This window comes from Microtus pennsylvanicus, chromosome 2 (genome assembly GCF_037038515.1).
Source record: "Microtus pennsylvanicus isolate mMicPen1 chromosome 2, mMicPen1.hap1, whole genome shotgun sequence".
Lineage (NCBI taxonomy): Eukaryota > Metazoa > Chordata > Mammalia > Rodentia > Cricetidae > Microtus > Microtus pennsylvanicus.
Window position 1 is genome coordinate 114,204,293 of NC_134580.1, and position 27,990 is coordinate 114,232,282.

At 37.2% G+C, this 27,990-nt stretch overlaps 1 protein-coding gene across 1 annotated transcript in view; it reads right to left on the reverse strand.

Annotated features, from left to right (window-relative positions):
* Pak5 (p21 (RAC1) activated kinase 5) overlaps positions 1-27,990 on the reverse strand; it is a 244,618-nt gene that overhangs the window by 119,843 nt on the left and 96,785 nt on the right. Inside the window, exon 2 of the mRNA XM_075962295.1 lies at positions 21,274-21,422. The gene's annotated coding sequence lies outside the window, so the exon portion shown is untranslated. The remainder of the gene's footprint in view (positions 1-21,273; positions 21,423-27,990) is intronic.

Below are 27,990 nucleotides of genomic sequence, written 5' to 3' on the forward strand. Positions count from 1 at the left end.
TCCTTAGAAGATGTCAGCTCTCAGCTCCCTGGCCACTTGCTGGCAAGTGTCTCTGCTGCGATGTACTCTTATAACTCTGGACCCTTCTAGAGACATATAAGCCAAAATAAACTCCTTCTTCCATAAGTTGCCTTGGCAGGGCATTTTTTTCACAGCAACAGAGAAGGAACTAACATGGTTAGTAAAGATTAAAAAAAATAATCAACAGATAAAAAGATTAAAACTATACGCAAAAGTGAAACAATATACAGTTACAGCTATCAAAAGGATACACAATCTTATTATTTGCAAGAGGAAACAAAAGAAAGTCATTGTTTTAAAGGGAATAAGCAAAGCACAGAAAGAAAACGCTGAGGGCATCACTAACGGAATACAAGAAGTTGACTTCACATGCATTGAGACTGGAGTGTCAGTTACTATGAGCTGGCAAGATTAGTGAGGGACCTAGGATGGGTAGGTTGATCAGTGGGTACCATGCAATAGATATGGGATCGTACTGCACAGCCACACACTCCAAGAAGTGCTGCACAGTACAAGGGTCACAATCTTCAAGTATATATGTCAGAAAACTTAAAGTGTACTGAATATTTTCCCACTCAGAATTTTGAAGCTTTGTTTTATAGTAATGTGCTTACTCTAATTACACCATATTTTAGATATGGAAATCAAGAAGCAAAAGGTTGCAAAAAAGACAAGCATCTGAGACTGAGAATCATGTAGAAAAGAAACAACCACCAATTTGCCAGTTTAGTTCTGGCAAAGCATTTATTTAATTAATCCTTTCTTCCCCTGTGTGCCCATATTCTCTGCTAACCCAATCCACTGACCTTTCCCTCATCCCACAGATGGCAATGATGCATTCTAAATGGCTTCTGTTGTTTTCTGTTGCATTCTGGTCTTTACTTTCAGAGAAACATGGCCTTTATAGTTGCACACCTTCAATGACATCATTTTGCAGGCAGAGGTAGGAAAAGTCTAAGTTGGAGGACAACCTGAGCTGCAAAGCAAGTTTCAGGCAGTCTTTGGGGTCCGTAATGCATGTAAGGAAAGTGGGAGCCACATAATGAGACCTTATCTCAAAATTAATATAGACACCATAAAAGATTAGTGACCAGATGTTTCAACGTACCCACCTGGAATGTTTCTTGAACCCTGGCATTGTTTGTTTTTAAGCCTCTTTCTATATGGATGCATCATCTCCTTTCCATGGCTACCAATAGGTAATTTCTCATAGTCTAAACCCACCATGAAGGCAGATCTGGTACTGGGTTTTTTTTGGAGGAGGTGGGTGCGCATACCCTGCAAAGGTTCTTCGCTCTCAGAGAAGTATAGAGGGTCTAAGATGACTTTCTCCCTTAACCTCTTACATCACTCACCAGCCCTAACTTCTCTGGGTCAGCACACATTTCACCTTTTAGTCCACATTTTCATTACTTTCTTGAGGATACAAAATTCTACTCTCCAAAATCCCTTTCTTTTCTTGCTTTGGCTTTCAAATATCCTTAGCCGCAGTCTTATGGTAAATGCGTTCTAGCTCTAAGTATTTTTTCATGCATTTTCTAGGTGGGAAAATTGAACATTTTTCAGTTTTGTCTCCTGACAGTGGGAATGATGGGCTGTCAATTGTGCCCTCACAAATTGTTATGTTAAAATCCTAACTTCCAGTTTGTTAAGGTGGCTTTATCTGGAAACAAGGTCATTACATTAGTTAAGATGAGGGGTTTTAGAGTGGGACTCGTCCAGCATGCTTGTAGTCCTTACATGTCTTTATAAAAAGGAGATTTTGGGCATAGGTACTTGCACACACAATCACATCATAGGATGATCCCCAAGTCAAGACGTATCAGAGATTACTAGCAAACCACGAGAAGGTAGGAAAAGGCATGGGGCGGATTTTCCCTCACAGATCTCAGAAGGAACCACACACTGTACAGGCTAATTTTTCTTTCAATTAATTATTTTATTTTACATCCCAACTACAGTTTCACCTCTATCCTTTGCTCCCAGCTCCCCTTAGACACCTCCCTCATCAATTCCCTCCTCCTCTGTTTCTGTCTGTACCACATTTTTTAAAATGAAATATTTTGAGGGTTTTGGCATTTAATTTCCTGAGTTCCTTATATATTTTGGAGATCAGCCCTCTGTCAGGTGTGGTGTTGGTGAAGAACTTTTCCCATTCTTTAGACTGCTGTTTTATTTTATTGACAGTGTCCTTTGCCTTGTAGAAGTTTTTCAGTTTTATGAGGTCTAATTTATTAATTGTTGATCTTAGTGTGTGTGCTACTGGTATTCTATTCAGGAAGTTGACTCCTGTGTCAATGTGTTCAAGAATATTTCCCACTTTCTAGCAGGTTTGGTGTAACTGTATATATGTTATGATAAAAAGGGCTAAGAAAGAAATCAGGGAAATACCCTTCACAATAGTCAAAAACAATATCAAATATCACGGGGTAAGTCTAACCAAGCATGCAAAAGACCTGGATGACAAGAACTTCAAGTCTTTGAAGAAAGAAATTGGAGATGATGTCAGAAGATGGAAAAACTCCCATGCCTATGAACCGGTAGGATTAACAGAGTAAAACTGACCATCTTACCAAAAGCAATCTACAGATTCAACACAATCTCCATTAAAATTCCAACACAATTCTTTACAGACCTTGAAAGAACAGTACTCAACAAGGACAAACAAAATATCCAGAATTGCTAAATCAATCCTGTATAATAAAAGAACTTCCAGAGGTATCACTATCCCTGATTTCAAGCTCTACTACAGAGCTACAGTAATGAAAACAGTATGCTAATGGCACAAAACAGACAGGTGGATCAATGGATTCTAATTGAAGACCCAAACATAAATTCACACATCACTGGCCACCTGATATTTGACAAAGAAGTCAAAATTATACCATGGAAAAATGAAAGTATCTTCAACAAATAGTGCTGGCATATCTGGATGTTGGAATGTAGAAGAATGCAAATAGATCCACATCTATAATCCTGTAAAAAAACTCAAGTCCTAATGTACTAGCTAATTTTCTGTCAACTTGACACAAGCTAGACTCATTTTATAAGAGGGAACCTCACGTAAAAATAATGCCCCTGCCAGACTGGCCTGTGGGTAAGCCTATAGTATATTGCCTTAATTGTCATTTCTGTTGTTCTAACCTGCCCAGTTCAAGGCTTTGTTATTGAAGTCTTAGAAAACTACTGATGTGGGAACATAAGGATTTGCTGTGCCTGGCTTGTTTGAGGATGTCAAAAACTTATGCACAGAGTACTTCTAAGACAGTATCTGGAACCTGGCAAGTAATAAATGAATCCTGACTGTGCCCACTATTGCTGCTACTGCCCACCTTCTGAACACATCATCTTTGTTGAGGCAGACAGCACCATTCTCTCTGCATTACTTCCAGTGTTGACCTGGAAGAATTGATGGTAGTTGTATTGATTTGGAGCCCATCTTCTTTATTATCAGTGGGAAAATTGAATTGATTCTCTAGAATGCTTGCATTTACCTAAATGGTCCTTGATTTTTTTGAATGGATCTTAATGTCTTAACTTTGTGATCATCTCTACATCAGTGGTGAAAGATGCCTCAAATTCTTTACCAATAGACTGCAGGATGAGGTGCTTTACCAGGAGCCAAGATGCAAAAAAGCAAGAAAACCATGTGGGCGATTCATTCTGTGCTTTGACAAATCTAGCATATGGTTTTCTCTGTCTCTTGGAGGTGGGCCACATAAAGGATTTGATATAAATTTTCTTGGTGACTGGTGATCCAGTGGACCTGGGTACTAGGAGCTGTTGAGCTCAAAGACCAAGATGCTGAGATTTTCTTCTTTCCCCCCTTTGCTTTGGTTTAGTCCTGGAAGTGGCAGCATGCACACCATGATGACAGATCCAGAAAAACCTCTTGTACTGCGTGTCCCCCATGGCCCAGAGAAGATAAAAGTCTCTTACTACCATTTGTCCTGGAGACCCTAAGGTCTTTGCTTTGCTCTCTTTCCTTTGTCCATACTATTTATGTCAGGTACTATAACCCAGTCAATCATCCATGGTTAGCAAGGTCAAGAATGCTAGCAGGAAGCATACAACTCTCACCTTCTTAAACCAGTGTAATTCCTAAGTGTACAAAGTCCCACAGATATATATCCTTTACCATTGCAGTCTCTTTATTTGAACCATCCAGGGTGGATTTATTTCTAATCTCAACCTTAACTGGCATGTACTTGAAGGAGAATATCTCTTGAGGAGAGGGGAATGAATAAATAATACTAAGGGTATTTGAAACAGTCATAGGAAATCATATTATTTTGATATGTACCTAAATTGTATTCTACATATTATTTAAATGAGGTTATGCCACTTGGGGTAATGATGTTCCTCCTATAATCTACTCACCCCCAATATTAGGCATAAGAAATACCCCAGAGGTTGAAGGTAAGTCCCTTTTGCTAAGGACATCACACAGGTTGGACATAAGACTCAGAAGAATTGAGCTGGATGTATCCTGACTCTTCCTCAAGGACGAGTTCTCTTGGTACCAGAAGGTGCTATGCAAGCTGCTAAGGGAGGGAAACAAACAACAGTCCTGCTCATCTGTCAATCTGTCATACCTACCCAGGAGAATGACTAGAGCAACAAGGCATCACCCGAGGCACAACAGGGACACTTATATCCTGGTCATAACCAACAAATGTCTAGTTACACATAAGGTCTGCTCAATATGAAGGAATTATGCCTGGTACTGTAACCCAGTCAGCCACCCCTGGTTAGTAATGTCACAGATCTCAGAGAAATACTTGTCCTAATACCCACAGAAGGGAAGCTGTCACTCCTCATCAAGGAAACTTTTTTTTTGCAGGACCTGGAGGCCATTACAGAAAGCTATAATTGGTTAAAATGCAGATGACTATGGATCAGGAAGTCCCCAGCATCGATGAATATGTCTGTAGCCCAACCTCTATACTTAAGGCTCAGTGAACACTGTAGAATGGGCGTGATGGTAGAAAGATTGAAACAGCTGGAGACCAGAAGTTTGCTTAGAGACTGTGTCTTTTAGATATGCCTTTCAAATCTCAGCATTATAGCTTATTAAATAAAACCCAAACAATGGGAATATCAGTTGACATGTCAGAATGAGTGGGAGAAAACTCATGGTACCCCATCCATAAATAAAGATTTATAGGAATTCATGACTGCTGAGAGGGAATAGATTAATTTTCCTCATGGATGATGCCCCTACATGGGAAAGTATGATTTATTTGTGTATTGAATAAAAATTTATTCTGTCTTTTCTATTCACCAGTGACTGAAGATGTACTGGTGATATAATACAGTCTTTGGTTCCATGAGTAGCCAGAAAGACAAATACTTACACTGATATACAGTAAGAACTTTGGTAGAAAGGATCCCAGAGTGTTAGTTCAGAGGGTATGTGTTGCCATTCACTTCACAACTTAGAGCACATCAAGGAAGGCCCTAAGCTGATATTGGGGTTGTCAGGAATATGTAGATTGACGATGTAGGGAGGGTATAAGGATGGTCCACATATTACATAGATACAAAGTTGAGAGAAGTCAGTGTCTTTTGAGGAGATTGGCATGACCTAAAGATGGCTTGAACACAGTCATCGTGGAAATGGATGACAGGAGTAACATTGAGGTGCCGATTGAGGCACAGACTTTAGTTTCTTCCTACTCCCAACCTAGATGTCTTCTGAGAGCCTCATGAAGAGTTAAAAGAGGGATGCCTTCCTGTAAACATGTTCTGCCTTCCTCTGAGAACTTCTTATCATTAGAAAATAACAAAACATTTTCTTTAAACTTGCGCAACTTTGTGAGACATTCCAAGGCTGCTAGAAACAGGGAAAATACTTGAGAATCTTTCTATCTGGTAATTAGCCCTGACTCAGATCATCCCTGTATGATTGCTCAGCTAGCCCGAGAAAGGGCAGGATGCTTCTACGTGGGGATTAAAGTAGATGCTGCATCCATTTTCACTTGTAGTTTTCTAGGTAGTTGTAATCATTGTCAGTTACCCAGATCCCTCGAATAGGAAGCACAGATTCAGTCCTGCAGATAGAGCCCTATCACTGCAGGTGCAGGGCCCTTAAGGTTGTTACCCATCATTGCAAAATGTGTGCTCTGAATCATTAGGAGGTGGCTGACTCCTCAAACTAGCTCGTTCATTTACAGCAACGAAGATGTTCCATGAACCACTGGCTCCGGTTACTTTTGTATCCTATAATTACAGTCTGTAGTTGAAAATTTCTCTCCTCAGGTACTGCTTTACTTGGTTCTGAGTCAGGAGATGTCACTTCTCTGCAAACACCCTCCTCTCTGCAGAAGCAGGAAGAGTTCCTGTCTCTCACAGTCACAAACTGCTTCAGAAAGTCAACACAAGACAAATGTGACTTTGGCGTCCTTCCATCCTGTGCCCAGGCTAATTATCTACTCAGTCAAATACCAATTGCCTGCATTCAGTGTCACAGTGAAGTTCAATAGCATATGGACATTCAATTGATTTCACATTCTCTTAATTATTTCTCCTTCCTTACTCCTTGTCTTCCTTTGTTTCTATATCTGGCTGCCTAACTCTCTCTTGGCTTCCCCAACCACCCTTGCAACTTCACCAAGCTAGTAATTACTCATTTCCCTCACTTTCATGCTTCAAGAGTTTAATGATTTGGAGCCCGGTAATGTAACTTCTGATAAGCAAACAGCTTCCTGCACTGCGGTTTCAAGAAAACTATTTTGAAAAATTCAACTAGTTTATTATTATTCTAAATATTTATCTAAGGTGGCTTTTTGGCCCTTTTTATTGCATAATTAATTGTTTCTTTGGGGCTGGAAATGCCTTAGAATTTAGAGGATAGAGCAGCAGCAATATATCTTGGGGTTTTAAGTGAATATAAATGTAAAATGCTATATGTGTATATTGGTAGTGATACATAGAGATAATCAGAACACATCAGAGATTCTGGGCCACTCGATGGCTGTGCAAGTGCCAAGATAGCCTGCAAACAGTAATTGCATATAGGGAGATTTGTACAGACTGTTTCACCTGAAAGTCATCTGGATTGTATGTTCCAAAACCACGCCATTGTCACAGGAATAGCTAGCCTTTGTCTAATGAGGAAGCCAAAAGTTGTACATAGCAAGACTTGCCTCACTTAGAATCTATTAGTCAATAGAAAACTTGTCTGAAACTCTGCCTCTCATCATATGTAGAGGAACCCCGATGATAGCCATCACCATTCATAACTCAGGCTGACAGTGATACAGCAGATACAGGACTGCCACCTACAGTGTGTGGTACCTGCTGATGTTTATATAAACACTCTGGATTTACAATTCTAATAAAGCCCATACATTCAGAGGATGCTACTGTAAGGGAAAGGAGACTAATAGGAAGAAATGTCCTTGTGAGCATTAAGTAACATCTAAAAGCCTTAGGCAACTGCCACCAAATCATAGCTTCTGTAAAAAATAAAACAACCTAAAACATTATTTTCAAACACTGAATAGTCTGTCTATGGTTAGTTCAATAGCCTAATCTTGGTATAGTTTAAAGATAAGTCAACTTGATTTTACATTCACTTCCAAACTTGTTAGTATGGGTGTTTTGTTATTTTTGGTTATAAAAATTACTAAATCTAATGATTAAGATTTATAAATTAAATCATAAAATATATTACGTATAGGAAAATACCAAAAGCATATGCTAAAGTAAGGCCCTTTTAGATTCTTTATACCCAAAGACTATTGCTCATTACTTCATTGCAGAACAGTACTTAATTTCTCCCAAGATGGCACCCTGGTTTTGACTGTAATTTAAACTATTATATTATATTTATACTTTAGTCTTTATTATTAAAAATAAATTTAAATATATTTTGATCATGTTCTCCCTATCCTCTAAGTCCTTTCGGATTTTCTGCCCCTCCCTACACTCAACTTTAAATTCTTTCTCAAAATACTAACAAAAACCCAACTGAACAACAAAACCAATAAAACCAATAAAACCACCTCCCCCCTAAAACACCCCACCTTATTACCAAATAGAGGCACACAAAAAACTATGGGATCCATTATAGCTGGAGAGATGGCTCAGTGGTTAAGAACACTGCCTGCTCCTTCCAAGGTCCTGAGTTTAATTCCCAGCAACCACATGGTGGCTCATAACTATATGTAATGAGATCTGGTGCCCTTTGGGGGAAGAGACCTGGTCAGGTGTCGTCTTCAACATAGACCATGAAACCCAATATGGAGAAGTTCAACAGAACCACCATAAACGGGCTGCCTGTGCATTGTGAGGGCATAAATTTCATTTTCCATTATATTTTGACCAACTACTTCTGAACACGAGGCCTGTCCTAGAGTAGTTTATATACATACACAGTGTGTGTGTGTGTGTATGTGTGTGTGTATCTGTGAATGTACTATTCTTTGATTCAAAAACAAGGTCGTGTTTTCTAAAAAATTTGACAAGTGATAAAACTCTTAATTATGCTTTGTACAGAGTTAGGACTGCTGATTCTTCCCTATGATTGTTGATCCTACCTTATTCTCTGGCATCATGTTTAAGTCCATGTACACCTGCATCAGAGGTCATTATTGCAACATGTTTCTCTGTGTTCTGCGATTTTAGTAAAGGAATATTAAGAGAATGAAGGTTGTGCCTTTTTGTTTGTTTCATGCAGACAAGTACTTTATTCTGGTATACTACAAGTGACCACTTGCGAAGGTAATTGATATTTTCTTGGTAATGGTTTAAATGTGAAATATCTCCCATAGTCTCATGTATTTAGCACTTGGTTCCCCACTGAAGCTGTTTGTGAAGGATGATGAAATCTTTAGGAGGCATTACCTATGGCCTACCTTGAAGAAGTCGGTCCTCAGAAGACAAGCATTCAGGGTCATTGGAATGTTCTGCCTGTGACTTAGATCTTGGTACTGATGTGCTGAACTGTGAACAAGCAGTCTCATGTTCCTACCGTCATGGGCAGAAGTCGTTCCCACTGTCATGCCTCCACTGCTATGATAGGTTACATTCTATGATAATAATGAGAAAAGTGACACAAATGTTTGTATTAAAAGTAAAGTCCTTGGATCAATTTGACCATGTGGCTCATGGATCTTTGGGACTAACTTGAGAGAGAAATGGGGAAGAGCTTGGAACTGTGAACTCGAGAGTTCCTAAAGTGCTGCAAACAGAAATTAATGGGCCATCAAAATATGAGAGGAAAGATAAGATGTCCAGAAGATGAACAAGAGGTTTTGGAAGAGAAAAAAGAAACTTTACCAGGAATTGTGCTAGACCTCAATTCTATGGTGTTCACAAAGAGTATGGATATACATTGCCTGTGCCCTGAAAAACTGACTATTACAAAATCAAAAGTAATGGACTATATTTTATTGGTAGAGAAAATTTTATGAGAACATAGATTTAAAGCTGTAGCATTGTTAGACAGGTCAGTGCCTTTAGTCAAATTTATAGTTAGAGACAGTAGAAAGTAGAGCAGAAAGGTGTGAAAAATCTGGTTAGTAAAGGAAAAAAGCAAGACTGAACTTAAAGATGTTGACAAAGATGTTATGTGTAAAGAGACATCTTAGGAAAGATATGAGCAAAATTAAAGAGAAACCTGTCAGTTTGCATTGGTACAAGCTCCCTCAAGGACAACACCCCATTTATCAAAGGCTCCGGGGTATAAAATTTGAATTTCTTTTTGAAAAACTTTATTTAAATAGAAGACTGCATGAGAAAAGAACCCCTGTACAGAGTCCTAAAGTAGTAAGACTCTTCCATAGGTCCATCAAGGAAAATGTTTTTCTAGGTTCAGCTGCCCAGAACCAAAAAGACTGCTATAATTGTGATTTAGAGGGGCAAGCCACATCACATCTCAAATTGGAAGCAAAACTTGTCATTGCCATATAGACCTTGATTTTCACGCATGCAAGATGCAAGAGTTAGGATGCCATGGTGGCCTGCACCAAAATTCTAAAGCCCCCAAAATCTCCCTCTTAGAATGTAGATACTTAATCTGTATCATTGTATGTTAGAAGTGTTATCTTTCTTTTTACTGTACAGAGCTCCCTGTGATTCAAAAACAGTACACGAAGTAGGAAGGAAAAAGTGTGGGGGCAGAAAAGGCATGAACTGCAGGGAGGGAAGGTTGCATTAAATAAGTATATGGATGTATGAAATTCTCAAACAAAATTAAGCAAAATTATTTCTTGTTCTAAAATTATTAGGTTTATTTTCAAAGAAATGATTGTAGGTGTTGAATGTTTGTGTTACATGGGTAAGAAGGACTACAAGGTGAGCGAGGACAGCTAGCTGACCTCGCCTTATTCAAGATGCCTTCAATCACACCTGCTAACCCTGTGAGCAAGATGTTTGACTTGGGATGAGAAAACCAGCCTCTCTAATCCAGTCACATAGACACCCCCTGGACTAAATTAAATTACATTATGACTGGTGCACCAGGCAGCAACTAATTGCTTTTCATTACTTTTGTATTGTCAAAGACACAAGGAACCAATCATTTAATTTTGGTCATATGCTGGCTTGCCATATCTAGAAAGTTATCATGGTAAATTTCAAATAGATTCTGGATGCATTTTTAAATTGTGATGAATTTTGCTAGGCTCACTACTTAACATGCTAACATTAGAACTCCTCTGCTCAATCCACAAAAGTGAATGACAGTAAAATAAAAACAAGAGCTTACATATGAGCTAGTCTAATTAGAATGAAAACACCACACCAAGACAAAGTAGCAGTGACATTGCTATCTGGGGACCAAGTATTAGGCTCTATGCAAGACAAATCAAGGCAAGACTGGGCAACTAAGCTTGAAAGTCAGACTCTAGAATTAGGTCTTGGAAGAGAACCTATATCCATTACGTCTTTCATGGATATCAAAGAAACATTCTCTGTGGAAAAGCATTCCTATTGTGGTTCTAAAGAGTGGTCCTTATTAACCTCAGTTAGTATTAATCTTTACTTGTAATATAAGGAGAAACACCACTTAAAGGAGCAGTCAAAAACAACAATGAAACCAACTGGTTTTCTGAGTTTATTCTACATCAGGTATTAGAATTCACAGAAAGATATAAAATAATGTGTTTAAAAGGAAATACAGTTGCAATAAATATGAACACAAGCTCTCATAGGTCCAATGTTATTTATGAACTTGATTGAATGGAGAAATATTGAAAAAGGCTGTGATATTCTATGATTTCTGCCAATTGTCAAAATTGTGTAACATCTCAGTCAGATGTCTCAATATCTTGTCCCAAACACTTCCAGGATTTCTTTGCAATTGTCAGATTACTCTTGCTTAAGGTATGATGACTGATGATTTGGTCTTTTGTAAGTTATTGTGCTAGATAATTTTATGTTAACTTGCCACAAATTAAAATCATCTGAGAAGAAGGAGGCTAACTTAAAAAAAATGCCTCCATAAGACTTGTAGACATAAGGGTTGTAGGCAGGCCTACAGGGAATTTTCTTAATTATTGGTTGATGGGGAAGGACCTACCTCATTGTGGGTGGTTCCATTCTTGGGGTGGTAGTCCCACATTCTATAAAAATGCAGGTTGAGCAAGCCATGATGAGCAATCCAGGAAGTAGCACCCTTTGACGGCCTCTGCATCAATCAGTTGCTAACTCCAAGTTCTACCTTGTTTGAGTTTCTGTCCTGACTTCCCTCAATGAGTTAAAATGGGAAGTATAAGACAAAGTAACCATTTCCTCCCCATGTTGCTTTGACCATGATGTTTCATCATAGCACTGGTAACTCTAACTAAGGCGGAGCCCACCATGCAACTAACAGTAAAGTTGTTATTTGACTTCTGTTTTTGATTCTACCCACACAGTTTTATTGAGCAACTCAACTCCATCACAGCTTCTTTAAATATTTCCTACAATATGTAATTTTCTCAAAGGTTGATAATTGACATGATCTTATGTTTAGGAGACCCTAAAGATTCTAGAAAGTTCCTAGAACTGATAAAGACATTTTAGCAAAGTGGAAGCAAACAACATTATCACAGAAAAATCGGTATACTTCCTATATTCCAATACTGAACACACATACATATATATATATGCATATAACAAGATTGATATTTTTAAAGAGGCCATGAATTTGGAAGACCAAGAAGGGGTTTAAAAGAACAGAATTAAAGAAAAAAAGATGAAATTATATTATAATCTCAAAAAGTAAAAGAAGAAAAAAATAACTGAACAAAAAGAGCTGGAATAAGCCTTAACCAAGATATTGAAAGATATCTACTATAAAAAAGAACACTAGAAAAAAGACACTAGTAGATGAATAGAATCCTCATGCTCATTCATTGGCTGGGTTAATATCAAGAAAATGGATATCATACCAAAGGCAATATATGAATTCTATGTAATTCCAATAAAAATTTCAGTGCTGTTCTTCAGAGGAATAAGAAAATATTCTTAACATGTATATAGAAGCATAAAAGATCAAGGCAACCTTGATCAAAACCAAACACACTAATAAACAAAATACAAAACTGAGGCATGTGTCACCACTTTGACTTTAAGTTGTAGTAAAGGATCATAGTAATAAAAGCAGCATGATACTGCATAATAACAGACACTTTCATCAGTGGAAAAGAATAGATGACCCAGATACAAAAGCATACAACTGCAGCCACTTGATTTTTGTCAAAGAGGCCAAAAATACAGATTGGGGAAAAAGGAGAGCATCTTTGAAATTGGATGTCTAAATGTAGGAGGATGAAACTATCCTTATCTCTCATCCTATACAGAGTCAACTGCAAATGTTTTAAAGACTTCAAAGTAAGACCAGAAACTCTCAAACTGCTAGAGGAAAAATAAAGGGTACACATCAAGATTGTCACATTATGACAAAAATATAGTCATAGATAAGGAGTTTCTAGATAGGATTATGGTAGCTCAAAAAAGTAAACCAACATCTGACAAGGAAGACCTTGTGAAATTTTTAAAAGATACCCTTGTATAGAAAGGGAAGTTGTTAATTAACGCAATGGACAGTCTACAGAATTAGAGGAAACATTTCTAGAAAGTTAATATTTAGAATATTCAAAGAAAATTTAAAAACACCCTAAACATGAAAAATCCATGTCTGACTGATTGATGGCTGACTGGCTGGTGTTCCTCCAAACTATTCAAATACGTAAGTATTTAAATATATTAGCCTAAGGGGGCATTCTCATTTAAACCACTATAGCCATTATAGAACACAAGTTTTACAGAACTAATCCTGAAATCTACAAGAATCTATTTCAAGTATACTTGACAAGATATTGGATCTTCAACTATGGGTAAGTATGTCTGTGTGAGAACTCACTGGCCTAATGTTATCCCTCCCTACTCCAATTCTGATGCTCACAGTCTATTCCCAAGTGGGTTTTCATGGTTTGTATGTCACATATTCACCACATACTTCCATTTTTAGAGGATAGGGAACAATCTGTTCCTGAGGAAGTACTGATTCTTTTCTCATGAGACTATATTCTAGTTATTGGGTTCTAGGGGGTAACAGAGAAAACTCAAATGGATATCAAAATTATTTTCAAAGATCATTAAATGATCATTTAAGGTAATTTTGATTGGTGTAGGTGAGATTCCTATATAACCAGTGACCAAAAGAGGCTGACCTCTATAAATGAAGGATTGCTTCTCTCTTTTATTATAGGTTGGTGAAGCTTGGTATTGTAATGTTTATCAAGCTCATCTATGCAAATGAACTTCTCCTAGGTTTCAGGACACTGGTCACAATTGCTTTGAGTTTAAATGGATAACCATACAAAGCATGTACATGGACTCCTGTACAGCTCTGCTAACCTCATGGTCAGATTCTAGTCTTGGCTTTGCATACTGTCTATACTGCAATCACTAGAGATTAGAATGCTATCAATTGGCTGAACATGCCCTTTGTCTTTCACAGCACACCTCACATTGGCAATTAACAATGTAATATTCTTTTTCACGTGGGTCACAGGCAGCCCTCCTCCTTGACAAGCTACTTAATACTCCCAACACCTAACATGTACCTGAGCCTTAGCCCAGTTTGGTACTGGTGAAAGACTAAGTAAATGTGATACAGCTATATGCCAGGCTTTCTTTTCATCATAATTTACCACTAAAAATGTTATTCTTATTGTTTTCTGACAGGTTGTAATCCAGTTCAAATCTTACGTATAGGATTCCTTCACTACAACTGATTGTGTTAGCTGAGTTTCTTGAGAAATGCTGGGACAAATTGCCCCCCCCCCCGTCTGCACTCTATGTGCTAGAATCCAGTTCGCGAGCTTTGCTGGAGGTTGAGGAAACACACGCAGAGACAGACCAACACACAGACCTCTAATCGCTGGTACAAAAGCCCCCCTTTAATAGCACCATGGAGGCTTAAATACCCTGCAGTCAATGGCCAACAGGTAAAAATCCCATCCTCTGATCCTCTAGGCAAAGCACAGCTTTTAGTAACTTCAATTAGAAGGCTCTAGCAGGGAAGAGCAGCTGAAGGCCAGGACTCAATTGACCCCAACAACAAATAGTTGGTGCTAACAGTTGAATTGAAATATTTAATACTAAGAAAAGGGAGAGAAGATATAGGCAAAGAGGCAGGGCAAGATGGGAAGACAACTTGATATGTTACTGTTCTGGCCATTACACTTCTAAGAACTATAGCACCAGTAGCCAGCAAATGCATCTGTTAGATAACTTGAAACAATCTCTGAACAAATGCAGATGTGTAGACTTTAGAAGAGCCTGTCAAGGAGAAATGGAAAGGGAATTTATTCATTGCTCATTCATCTCTCTGATAGGAGTTTGTATGATGAGCTATAGGTTGATATTCTCAACCAGGGAACCATTGGACTAGAGATATTTTTATGGTAGGAGCTTTGTTTTTTTATTCTCTCAAATGGGATGCTATTGCAGATAGTGGGTAAGAACCAAGGAGACTGCTAATCAGGATGCTATCCCACAAAAAGAACTATTCAATCTAAAATGCTATTAGTGCTACTGCTATAGAGTGTAAATGGTGGTAACACCAAGAGAGACTCTCACAAGGTGCATAAGATGAATCTGATAACACAACCCATAGGAAAACAAGATGGGAATAAGGAAGGCACTTCACAGAAGAGCAAACACCAAACAGCGAACAATACATGAAAAGATGCCAAACCTCATTAGTAACCAGGGAAATCAAATTACAGCAAGATTCCATTTCACACTCAACTGATAGGCAAAAGTTAAGATGTTGAGAACATACAGCATGAAGAAAACAGTGTTGAATGGAAGCACTCACAGACTGCTTGTTGGCATTGTGAATGCACTTCCATGGGAAAAAGCTTATAGCATGTATAAAAAAGGCATGCATGCATTTGCAATGATCAGTTATACCATTTTGCCCTAGCCTACCCTATTTTTAGCAATAAATACCTGAATCCTGGGAAATCCTTAGTTCCAAGAAACTGTGGTGTTGTGTCACCTTTATCTCCTATCCTAACATAATTCATTCCTGCATTTCTCTGAAAAATTCTTGTATAAGCAGAAAACATGTGTATAAAATGATCATAATATTCTTGTCATACAGGTCTTCCACTTGTTTGGTTAGAGTAACTCCAAGATATTTTATGTTATTTGTGGCTCTTGTGAAGAGTGCTGTTTCTCTGATTTCTTTCTCAGCTCATTTATCATCTGTATAAAGAATAGATACTGATTTTTTAAAGATAATTTTGTATCCTGCTATATTACTGAAGGTATTTATGAGTTGTAGAAGTTCCTTGGTAAAATTTTGGGGTCACTTATGTAAACTATCAATTCATCAGCAAATAATGAGAGTTTACTTCTTCTTTTCTGATTTGTATCTGTTTGATCTCTTTTTGTTGTCTTATTGATCTAGCTAGAACCTCAAGCACTATATTGAATAGATATGGAGAGAGTGGACAACTTTGTTATGTTCCTGATTTTGGTGGGATCATTGTGAGTTTGTCTCCATTTAGTTTGATGCTGACTGTTGTCTTGCTGTATATTGTCTTTATTATATTTAGGTATGTTCCTTATATCCCTGCTCTCTTCAAGACCTTTATCATGAAGGGATATTGTATTTTGTCAAAGGTGTTTTCAGCATCTAAGGAGATGATCATTTTATTTTTCAGTTTGTTTAGATGGTGGATTACATTGATAGATTTTCCTATGTTGAACCATCCCTGTATCTCTGGGATGAAGACAGCTTGATTATGGTGGATGATGTTTCTGATGTGTTCTTGGATTTGGATAGCCAGTATTTTATGAGTATTTTTGCTTCAATGTTCATAAGTTATATTGATTTGTAATTCTCTTTCTTAAATCTTTGAAGAAAAAACTTGGAAGAAGGCACCAGAAATGGAAAGATCTTCCATTATCCTGGGTATTTAGAATTAACATAGTAAAAATGGTAATCTTCCAAAAGCAATCTACAGATTCAATGCAATACCTATCAAAATCCCAGCAAAATTCTTCATAGACCTTGAAAGAATAATAACCAACTGCATATGGAAGAACAAAAAATCCAGTAGAGCCAAAACAATCCTGTACAATAAAGGAACTTCAGGAGGCATCACAATCCCTGACTTCAAACTCTACTACAGAGCTACAGTACTGAAAACAGCCTGGTATTGGCATAAAACAGAGAGGAGGACCAATGTAACTGAATCAAAGACGCAGATATAAATCCACAAATCTATAAACACCTGATTTTTGACAAAGAAATAAAAAATATCAAACGGAAAAAAGAAAGCATATTCAACAAATGGTGCTGGCATAACTGGATATCAACATATAGAAGAATGAAAATAGATCTGCATCTGTAGCCATGCACAAAACTGAAGTTCAAATAGATCAAAGACCTCAACATAAAACCAACCATAATGAACCCATAGAAGGGAAAGTAGGAAGTACACTTGAAAACATTGGCACAGGAGACCACTTCCTAAATATAACCCTAGTAGCACAGACATTGATAGCAACAATTAATAAATTGGATCTCCTGAAACTGAGAAGCTTCTGTAGAACAAAGGACATGATCAACAAGACAAAATGGCAGCCTACACAATGGGAAAAGACCTTCACCAACCACACATTTGACAGAGGAATGATCTCCAAAATATACAAAGAACTCAAAAAACTTGACATCAAAAAGAAAAAAAAATCCAATAAAAAATGGGGTACAGACTTAAACAGAGGACTTTCAACAGAGGAATCTAAAATGACTGAAAGACACTTAAGGAAATGTTCAACATCCTTAGTAATCAGAGAAATGAAAATCAAAACAACTTTGAGATTCCGTCTTACACCTGTAAGAATAGTCAAAATTAAAAATTTCTGATGACAACTTATGCTGGAGAGACTGTGGGGTAAAAGGAACACTCCTGCATTGCTGGTGGGAGTGCAAGCTGGTACAGCCCTTTTGGATATCAGTGTGGCAATTTCTCAGAAAATTAGGAAACAACCTTCCTCAAGACCCAGCAATACTACTGTTGGGTATATACAGAAAGGATGCTCAATCATACCACAATGACATGTGCGCAATTATGTTCATAGCATCGTTATTCATTATAGCTAGAACCTGGAAACAACCTAAATGCCCCTTGACTGAAGAATGGATAAGGAAAATGTGGTACATTTACACAACAGAGTACAACACAGCAGAAAAACAATGACACCTTTATTTGCAGGCAAATGGATGGATCTAGAAAACATCATATTGAGTGAAGTAACCCAGGTTCATAAATACAAATATAATATGTACTCACTCATAAGTGTCTTTTTGAAATTAACCAAAGAAAAACCAGTCTACAATTCACAGTCCCAGAGAACTTAGACAACAAAGAGGACCCTAAGAGAGACATACATGGATCTAATCTACATGGGACGTAGAAAAAGACAAGATCTCCTGAGTGAATTGGGAACAGGATCAGGGGAGAGGGTAGAAGAGCAGGGGGAAGAAGGGAGGGGAGCTGCGAAAAAATATAATCCAATAAAACAATAATAAAAAGTTGGCTTAAGTAAGATGCTGGTCATGCCCAGGAGTGGGGGCATTATCTATAAAAACTGACCCTCAGTTTCCATAGGAACCCCCAGTTTGCAGAGGGCCACTTCAGCCTTTAAAACAGAGCTATAAGTCGTAAAGCAAAGTAACCCACTGTTAATAGTTAATCCTTAAGCTACTCAAAAAAGATGTTGAAAGTCTGCTCTCATTCTCCTAGGCTTACAACTTTATGAGTCTGTATTTTTACATTCCTATTTCTGGAACCTACTTTTCTATATTCTTATTCTTATACTGTTCAATGGTAGTTTTCCTTAGCAATTGTGCCTCTTTCTTCTCTTGGGTAACTGATACCAAGTTCTTGTTGTTTGATTTCCTTTTACCCTCAAACTAAGTTTTCTTTTGTCCGTGAATCTGCTATGTTTACATAGTTTCAATCATTAGGTTGCAATGATTGCTGACTTAGTCTGATTCTCATAAATGGTTGTCTTACTTTAGTTTTGTTGATTTTGTTTGGTTTTGAGGCACAGTCTCATAGCTAAGTTTGGAATGCAATGACTGCAGCTAAGAATGACTAGATGTGTGTGTGTGTGTGTACATATGTGTGTGTGTATTTATGCATGTGTGCTTGTGTGTTTGGGGGGACAGAGAGAGACAGAGTGACAGAGAAGGAGATTACCTGTCTTTGCTTTGTTTGCTTAGTTAACTCTTGGTTTGGTTTTCAGTTTTCACATGCATTGGTTTCACGTCTCTGTTTTCCTGCCATTCTTCTCCAGTCTTGTGTTCCAGGACTTACCTTGTTGGTTTCTTTTCTTTTTTTTTAAAAAAAATTTTTATTGAGAAAAAGAAAAAAAAAAGTTTCCGCCTCCTCCCAGCCTCCCATTTCCCTCCCCCTCCTCTCACCCTTCTCCCCCTCCCTCACTCCTCTCCCCCTCCCTCTCCAGTCTGTTGGTTTCTTAACCTAATCTTTTAAACCTGACAAATGCTCCCAAGGCATTGCTTTCCCATGGGACTACTGATAAACCAGCCTGCCCCCATCTTGGGCTTAAAAGCAGTTTTATAGTAAAGACAAACTAGGTTCATTCCTGTTTATGGTTAAATCTGTTTTTTAAAGAATAATCTATGCTCACTTATTACAATAGTTATTAATGATTCTGTGCTGCCTTTTCCAGGAAATGACAACCATGACTTTGTTTCAAGAGGTTTTTATGGCCAACTTTCTACATTTATATTCTGCTTCTGTAAAACCCCACCTCCCACCATCCCTTATTTGTCTGACAAATTCCACATTTGGAAAATCCCCTACCACCCAAGCTATAAAAAACTCATCATCCCTATGTCCAGGGTTAATCTTTTGAACACTGCCGTAGGGGGAGAGAGCCCATGCACACAAATAAAATAGCTTGCTTCGATTTGAAAAACATAAAACGATCATAATAACACAAGGAACAGTAATGTCAACACCTCCTGATATTTATGTTTCATGCAATATTCAGCAAGGGAATAAAAGACACAAATTTATGATAGAGGTATTCTTAGAGTGAACCTTGAAAGATAGAATGGGAATGCTCTACTCCTCAAAGGGAAAATTAATTTAAACTAATTAATGTACTATGAAAGAGAGTACTCACTGAACTTCATGTATTTGTTTTTCCTGTGTTACGTTATTTTATGCTCATTTGCTTCTGTTTCTAAATTCTCACCTAGCCTTTTAGAAATAGGATCAAAGGACTATCACAATGTTTGGAAATGAAGAATAAAGGCAACATGTTTCTAAGTCAGCAGGGGTGAGGATTTGGGTTCAGGTTTTTAATTCACAGTTCTTTCCAGAATTTATTTCCACAATCAAGTTTCCATTCCATCTCTGTAAGGCTTGAGATGTTCACATTAGCTTGCTAAGTAACACACTAAAATTGGTCACACCTCCTGAATGGGAACACGCCATTCTTAACACAGACCCTGGAGGACAACAGAAGCAGTTCAAAAAAAAAAAAAAAAACAGTAGCAAGGGGGACACTGTTAATTTACAAAGTTTTGTTTCAGAGTAAAGAAATCTAAGTTGTAGATTTTTATTTCACCATTCTTCCCGTGGAGAGATCTCATTATAAACACACCCTAGTGTCAGTGCGCCTCTCGGAGGAGACTTTGACGTATGACCATTTATTGCCTTGGTACAGAGTGATTATTCAACAAACAAGAAATAGATGATAAGGTATAATTGAAGGGTCTGGAATATTACCCGGCTCCTGACGATCACTGCCTTTGTTGTTCTCTCAGAACCAGACAGTGCTCCATCCTCAGCCCCAGACCACTCAAGTCTTCTGTGTGCTGCTCTAATGATAGATGCTGACGGCAAATGTATGGATTTGTGCCTGCGAACTTCCTCTGGCTGTTCTTGTTGTTTTAGTTCAAGTACTTAGTAGGCCATATATGGCAGAGAATTAATATTTTCACATTTTACCCTACAAATTAGCCCTCATTAGCCAAGAAATTAGCCAAGGCAGATGTGAGAAGTGGACTAAATACCCCAATTTAGTTTTCCATGGCTGGGTATATCCAAAATATCCTCTATAATATGCACCAGAATTATCTAGAGGAGTATGTATGTCATGGTCACAATTAGACAGCACCTTCATTCTATCTTTCTTTCCCTGCCTCCTATCTTCACTCCCTTATAACTGGACTGATACCATCTCCCTAAAATATCAACACCCGTTTGGGGTAAACAAACAGAGACACCATTACTTTTCTCTGCCTTATACTATTCTTATTGCTCCTGAATCCAACCACTTCTTATCTAGAAGAGCACCTTTTACACTGGTTAACCCTATAACACATTAGTTTCAGCAACAACGTGTCCAGTTGCCACGAGTCATGCAGAAAGCAAGGAACAATTTGCAAGTAGTATCTCTTCCATGCTTTGCCTTACCAGACTGTATACCATGTTCATAAACACAATCAGTGACTACTATTTTTCCTTCCTACTCATTTACATACTTAACCCTTTCAACATTATACTGCCATTTACTTCAATACCACAGTTTTCATGTTTTAATTTATTACTGTATTCCTAGAACCCAGAGCACATTGCAAACATGCAGAAGTGAACCATTAAACACTTTATTGTTAAGAACTGAACTTTTATGTTTTATTTAGTATTGTATAAATTAAACAAAAATTTAAAAGGGCAAAGTCATAATATATTTCCTTACTTTTTTAAAATGATGGCTGTGGATAAAAGACTCCAGAAGAGTTTGGCTACTTCAGTTGTGCAACTTTTTGGCAGAATTCTTCGGTTTTCTTCATTTTTCTTCAGTGTTCATTTTGGCAACAGACAGAAGCATTTCATCACAGTGTATTTCTGTAACAACATGGTACCAACATAACTCAAAACCCGCCAACATTATGCTCTTTTTATAAATAAGTACATATACCTTCATTTACATTCTTCTATATAATTTTTTCCAATTTTTATTACATTCTTAAGAAATAATTTGCCACTCAGAGTACTGCCAACATGGTGTTTAACTTTCCTTAGTACTTTGTCCTCACCTGCACTTTAGATTCTCTCAATTCTGTATAATCATTTCATTGTGAGTTCATCTTCACATGAACCATGTGGGAGCAGGGAATATGCCCTCCATGCCAGAATCTTGGGCCTACTCTAATTACTGGGCTGTTTGTCTGACTATTTATGTGTACATGTGTGTATATATACATATGTACAAATATACAAACACATATTGTACATGGCTCACAGTTCATACAATGATATCTTTCACACAAATGTACAATATGCTTTGAGTTTGATTTTTACTCATAGAGGCCCTTCTTTCCGCTGTCTCTATTGTCTAATTCTGTGGTTAGCTTCCAATGTTCCCCCAGACAGTTAGTAAATATAATACATCACACAAATAGACTCAAGATATGATATCAAAGGACCATGTCAAGTGATGCATAAGTCTTTTGAGAAAATCTAATGTCCCATCATGATAAAATCCATGAAGAAACTAGAAATAAAAAATGCATCTCAACATAAAAACCTATCTATGACAACCTTATAGCCAGAACTATAATCAGAACAAGACAATACTGGCTACTTTATCCATTTTTATTCAATAAAATCTTTTACCTCTAGCTAGATTGATAGGACAAGAAACAAAAATAAAACTGCTATATGTGTGTGTGTGTGTGTGTGTGTGTGTGTATACATATAAGTTTGTGGTTTGTGTATATATACTGAAAGACATATAAACACTTTTAAAATTCTTAAATCTGTCAAACACTTATAGAAAACTAGCAGGAAATAAAATTAACTTGAAAATCATTAATAGTCTTCCTTTATACAAAAACACTCTAAAAGTAATAAAAAATACCTCATTCATAATTACCTTGCAAATGTCTTATAATAAACCTAACAAGAATGTGAGGAAAGTCTTGTATTGCTTAGTTTTTTCTTAACTTGAAACAAACTAGAGTCCTTGGAAAAGGGGAACATCAATGGATAAAATGCTCCAGAGTGCCCTGTGGTTGAGACTGGAACATTTTCTTGTTTCATGATTTATTTATATTGGAGGGCTCAGTACATTGTGTGTGATGCTACCCATGGGTTCTAAAAGAAAGCAGTTAAACAAGCCTTGAAGAGCAAGCCACTAGGCAGCATTAATCCACAGCTTTTGCTTCAGTTCCTGCCTTCAGTTTCCTCCCCTAACTTCCTTTGATGATGGACTGTAATATAGAGCAGGGAGATGAAATAAACCCTTTCCTCCTTGAGTTGCTTTTTGTCATGGTAGGTATTTTATCATAGCAATAGAAAAATACCTAAGACACCTCTACAACAATAACTTTTAAAATGCTAAACAAAGAAGTTGGGAAAGACACTAGAAAATTGAAAGATCTTACATAGTTATGGAATGGAAGAATTAGTCTTGTTAAAATGAGCATATAGCCAAAAGCAATCAATATATAGAGTCAATGCAATCTACATTAAATTTCAACTCTATTAGTCACAGAAAAAAGCACACAATCTTAAAATTCACGGGGAAACATAAAAATCCTTAAATAGATAAAGCAATACTGAGCAAAAAGAATATTGCTGGAGGTATGGTCATACCTGGCTTCAATATACTACAGAAACATAGTAACAAAAATAGGAATGTACTGGCATAAAGACAAACACAAAGATCAGTGACACAGAAGAGAGAATCCAAATATAAACTGATGATACAGTTACAATGACCCAGTTTTTGTCAAAAATATACACTGAAGAAAATATAGTCTCTTAAGCAAATAGTGCTCTAAAACCAAGTTATTCATCCCCATGGAGAAAACTAGAACTAGTTCTCCTCTACCTTTCCCCCTTATAAATACCAACTCCAATAGGTTGTTGACCTTTTTAATGTAAGATCTGAATTCTAGGAAGTCTTTAATTTCTTTCTTTATTTCTTCCTTGACCCAAGAATGATTCAGTTAAGCATTGTTCAATTTCCATGAATTTGTAAGCTTTCTGTAATTAGTGTTGTTGAATTTTAACTTTAAGCCATGGGGATCTGATAAGATAAAGGGAGTTGTTCCAATTTTTTTGTATCTGTTGAGGTTTGCTTTGTGACTGAATATGTACTCAATTTTAGAGAAGGTTCCATGAGGTGTGAAGAAGAAAGTATATCATTTTGTGTTTGGGTGGAATGTTCTATAGATGTCTGTTAAGTTGATTTGAGTCATAACATCTGTTAGCTCCCCTGTTTCTCTGTTAAGTTTCTGTCTGGCAGACTTGTCTATTGGAAAGAGTTGGGTGTTGAAGTCTTTCACTTTAATGTGTGGGGTTTGAATTGTGATTTAAAGTTTAGTAATGTTTCTTTTACTAATGTGGGTATCCTTATATTTGAGGCATAAATGTTCAGAAGTAAGACTTTATCTTGACAAATTTTTCCTGTGATGAATGACATTTCCTTCTCCATCTCTTTTGATTAATTTTCATTTGAAATCTATTTTGTTATGTATTAGAATAGTTAAACTGGCATGTTTCTTAGGTCTATTGATTGGAAAATATTTTCCAAAACTTTTATTCTGAAGTAATGTCTCTCTTTGTGGTTGAGGTGTGTTTTTTCTATACAGCAGAAGGATGGGTCCTCTTTTCATACCCATTCTGTTAGCCTATGTCTTTTTAGAGGCAAATTGAGTAATTGACATTAAGAGATGTAATGACCAATGATAGTTAAATCTTCTTCCTTTTGATTTTGTTACTGGTGGTGGTAGTGCTGGTATGTTTCCCTTCTTTGGGATTTGCTGGAGTGAGGTTATTAATTGCTTGAGTTTTGTGGGTATAGCTAACTTTTTTGGGTTGGAGTTTTCTTTTTAGTACTTTCTGTAGGACTGGATGTGTAGATAGGAATTGTTTCAATCTGTTTTGTCATGGAATATCTTCTTTTCTCCGTCTGTGGTGATTGAAAGATTTGCTGCGTATAGTAGTCTCTGCTGGCATCTGTGATCTCTCAGTGTCTGTAGAACATCTGTCCAGGACCTTTTGGCTTTCAGTTTCCAATGAGAATTTGGGTATAATTCCGATAGGTCTACCTTTACACATCACGTGGCTTTTTTTCATTTGCAGCTCTTAATATTATTTCTTTACTCTATATGTTTAGTGTTTTGATTATTATATGTTATAGATTCATTTTTTTAATTGAGGCTTCCTCCTCTCAGATGTCTTAAGCTTATGTCAAGTTGACATAAAACTAACCAGTACAACTATTTGTCATAATTATGTACTTGTTAACAAACATCTATAGAATATTCCATTCAAACACAAAAGAGTATATCTTTTTCTCAGCACCTCATGGAACCTTCTCTAAAGTTCACCACATACTCAGTCACAAAGAAAATCTCAATAGATACCAAAAAATTCAAATAATTCCCTGTATCTTATTGAATCACCATGGTTTATAGTTAGAATACAACAACACAAATTGCAGAAAGCCTAAATATTCAGAGAAACTGAATAACACTCAACTGAATCATCACTGGGTCAAAGAAGAAATAAGGAAATAAATTAAAGACTTCCTAGAATTCAACAAAAATGAAAGTACAAAATACCCAAACTTATGGGACACTATGAAAATAGTGTTAAGAGACAATTTCATAGCACTAAATGCCTACATAAAGAACATGGAGAAAACTCACACTAGCAACTTAACAACACACCTGAAAGCTCTAGAACAAAAAGAAGAAAGCTCATCCAGGAGGAGTATAGCCCAGGAAATAATCAAATTGAGGTCTGAAATGAATAAAATAGAAACAAAGAGAACAAAACAAAGGATCAATGAAACAAAGAGTTGGTCCTTCAAGCAAATCAACAAGATAGACAAATTCTTATCCAAAGTAACCAAGAGACAGAAAGAAACTATCCCAATTAACAAAATCAGAAATGAAAAGGGAGCATAACAACAGACACGACAAAATCCAGAGAATCATTAGATCATACTTCAAAAACATGTATAGCACAAAATTGGAAAACTTAAAGGAAATGGAAATGTTCATAGCAGCATTGTTTTCCATAGCCAGAACCTGGAAACACCTAGATGCCCCTCAACCAAAGAACAGTTAAAGAAAATGTGGTACATGTACACAATGGAGTATTATTCAGCTGAATAAAGCAATGAAATCTTGAAATTTGCAGGTATATGAATAGAACTAGAAAAAGGTCATCCTGACTGAGGTAACCCAGAAAGACAAACATGGTATGTACTCACTCATAAGCAGATATTAGGCATAAAGCAAAGGATAACCAAACTACAATCCACAACCCCAGAGAAGCTAGGTTAAAAAGGAGGAACCTAAGAGAGGCGTAAATGGAAGGACCCAGGAAAGGGAAATAGTTCAGATACCCTGTGTAAATTTGGAGGGGGCTAGAAGAGAGGGGTGGGGGATGGAAACATGAGATGTCGAGATGGCTCAGTTGGGGGGATCAGAACTTATCCTGGGTGCATGAATTGACTGTTTGGAGTCCATTCCCTACAGTGGGATCTCTTGCTCGCCATTGATACTGGGGGAAAGGGTTTGGTCCTACCTCACGCTTTTATGCCAGATTTTGTTGACTCCACAAGGGAGGCCATACCCTCTCTTCAGGAATGAATGGGGGTGAGATGGGGTGAGGCTGGGGATGGGAGAAGGGGAGAGATGGGTACTGGGGTTGGTATTCAAAATGAAAGATCCTACAGATCTTGAGGAAAATTGTTTCCCAATTTTCTGAGAAATCGTCATACTGATATCCAAAGGGGCTGTAACCAGCTTACACTCCCACCAGCAATGTAGGAGTGTTCCCTTTACCCCACATCCTCTCCAGTATAGGTTGTCTTCAGTGTTTTTGATCTTGGCCATTCTTACAGGTGTAAGATGGAATCTCAGAGTTGTTTTGATTTGCATTTCTCTGTTTACTAAGGATGTTAAACATTTCCTTAAGTGTCTTTCAGCCATTTTAGATTCCTTTGTTGAGAATTCTCTGTTTAGATCTTGGCCATTCTTACAGGTGTAAGATGGAATCTCAGAGTTGTTTTGATTTACATTTCTCTGATGGCTAGAAAACTTCATATTGAGTGAGGTAACCCAGAAAGACAAATACCATAAGTACTCCCTCATAAGTGGCTTTTAGCATAAAGCAAAGAAAACCAGCCTACAATTCACAATCCTGGAGAACCTAGACAACAATGAGGACCCTAAGGGAGACATACATGAATCTCATCTACATGGGAAGTAGAAAAAGACAAGATCTCCTGAGTAAATTGGGAGCATAGGGACCATGAGAGAGGATAGAGGAGGGGAGCAGAGAAAATATATAGCTCAATAAAATCAATAAAAAAAGAAAAAAATAACTTTAAAAAAAGAACAGAAAAGAGACTGAACAAGCATTGGGGAGCAAACCACTTAGCAACCCCTCCATGGCTTCTGCAATAGCTCCTGCCTCCAGGTTCTAGCCTGCTTGAGTTTTTGTCTTGACTTCCTTTAGTGATGGACTAGGATGTGGAAGCTTAAACCAAATAAACCCTTTCCTCACCTAGTTGCTTTCGGTTATGACATTTCATCACAGCAATGGTAAACCTAACTAAGACACAGGGTAAGAAGAAATCAAATCTACCTTTGATGTGCATCATGAAAGATACAGGTATTAAAAACAGCTACTTTCTCCTATCACACTAGAAAGATAAATTCCAGACCATGTGTCTTTTCTCCTTGCTTGGTGTTGTTCATCCCTCAGTCAGTTTTCAGATGTGAACAAAGAAGTTTTCCTGATATCATTCCAGTGTGACAGTTGATGCTATCCATTTCAGGCTGACCTGGTGTACCCACTGAATATTGTGCCATGTTTTTCTTATCTTATTTGATCATATCCACCAACTAACCAGGATAAATAGTGTGTGCATTTAGCAGAAATAATTCATTGTGCAAAACCTCTGACATTCTGAGACATAATAAAAAAATCACACTTTGCCTATTTTCTATTTCAATGAAAATTATTTACAACTCTTTTAAAATAAGAATTTGTATTCTAAAGCTGTTTCAGAAACTGTCCAGTTAAGTTTACTTCTTGATATTTTTTAAACGGTTGAATTTTAACCTTGATTAATTTGTAGTTCATGGGAAATAATTACCTGGTAATGTTGCCCCCCAAAAGCACATTCTGGATGGTAAACTTTCCTGGCCAAGAACAGCAGGATTTGCTATCAGTAACATCTTGGGTAAACAAGACTTCCTAGGAATATGGTCTTAAAAGGCCCATATGTGCTTTGAATGAATTCAGAATTGGCTAGAATACCTTTTGGTCTTGTAATATTTTCATGTATTTTTGGATATCAGAAAACAAGTCACCTTGTCTTGGAAGATAGTTTTATGGTTGAATGAATCATGTAAGCACAACATACAGCAAAGGACAATTCAAC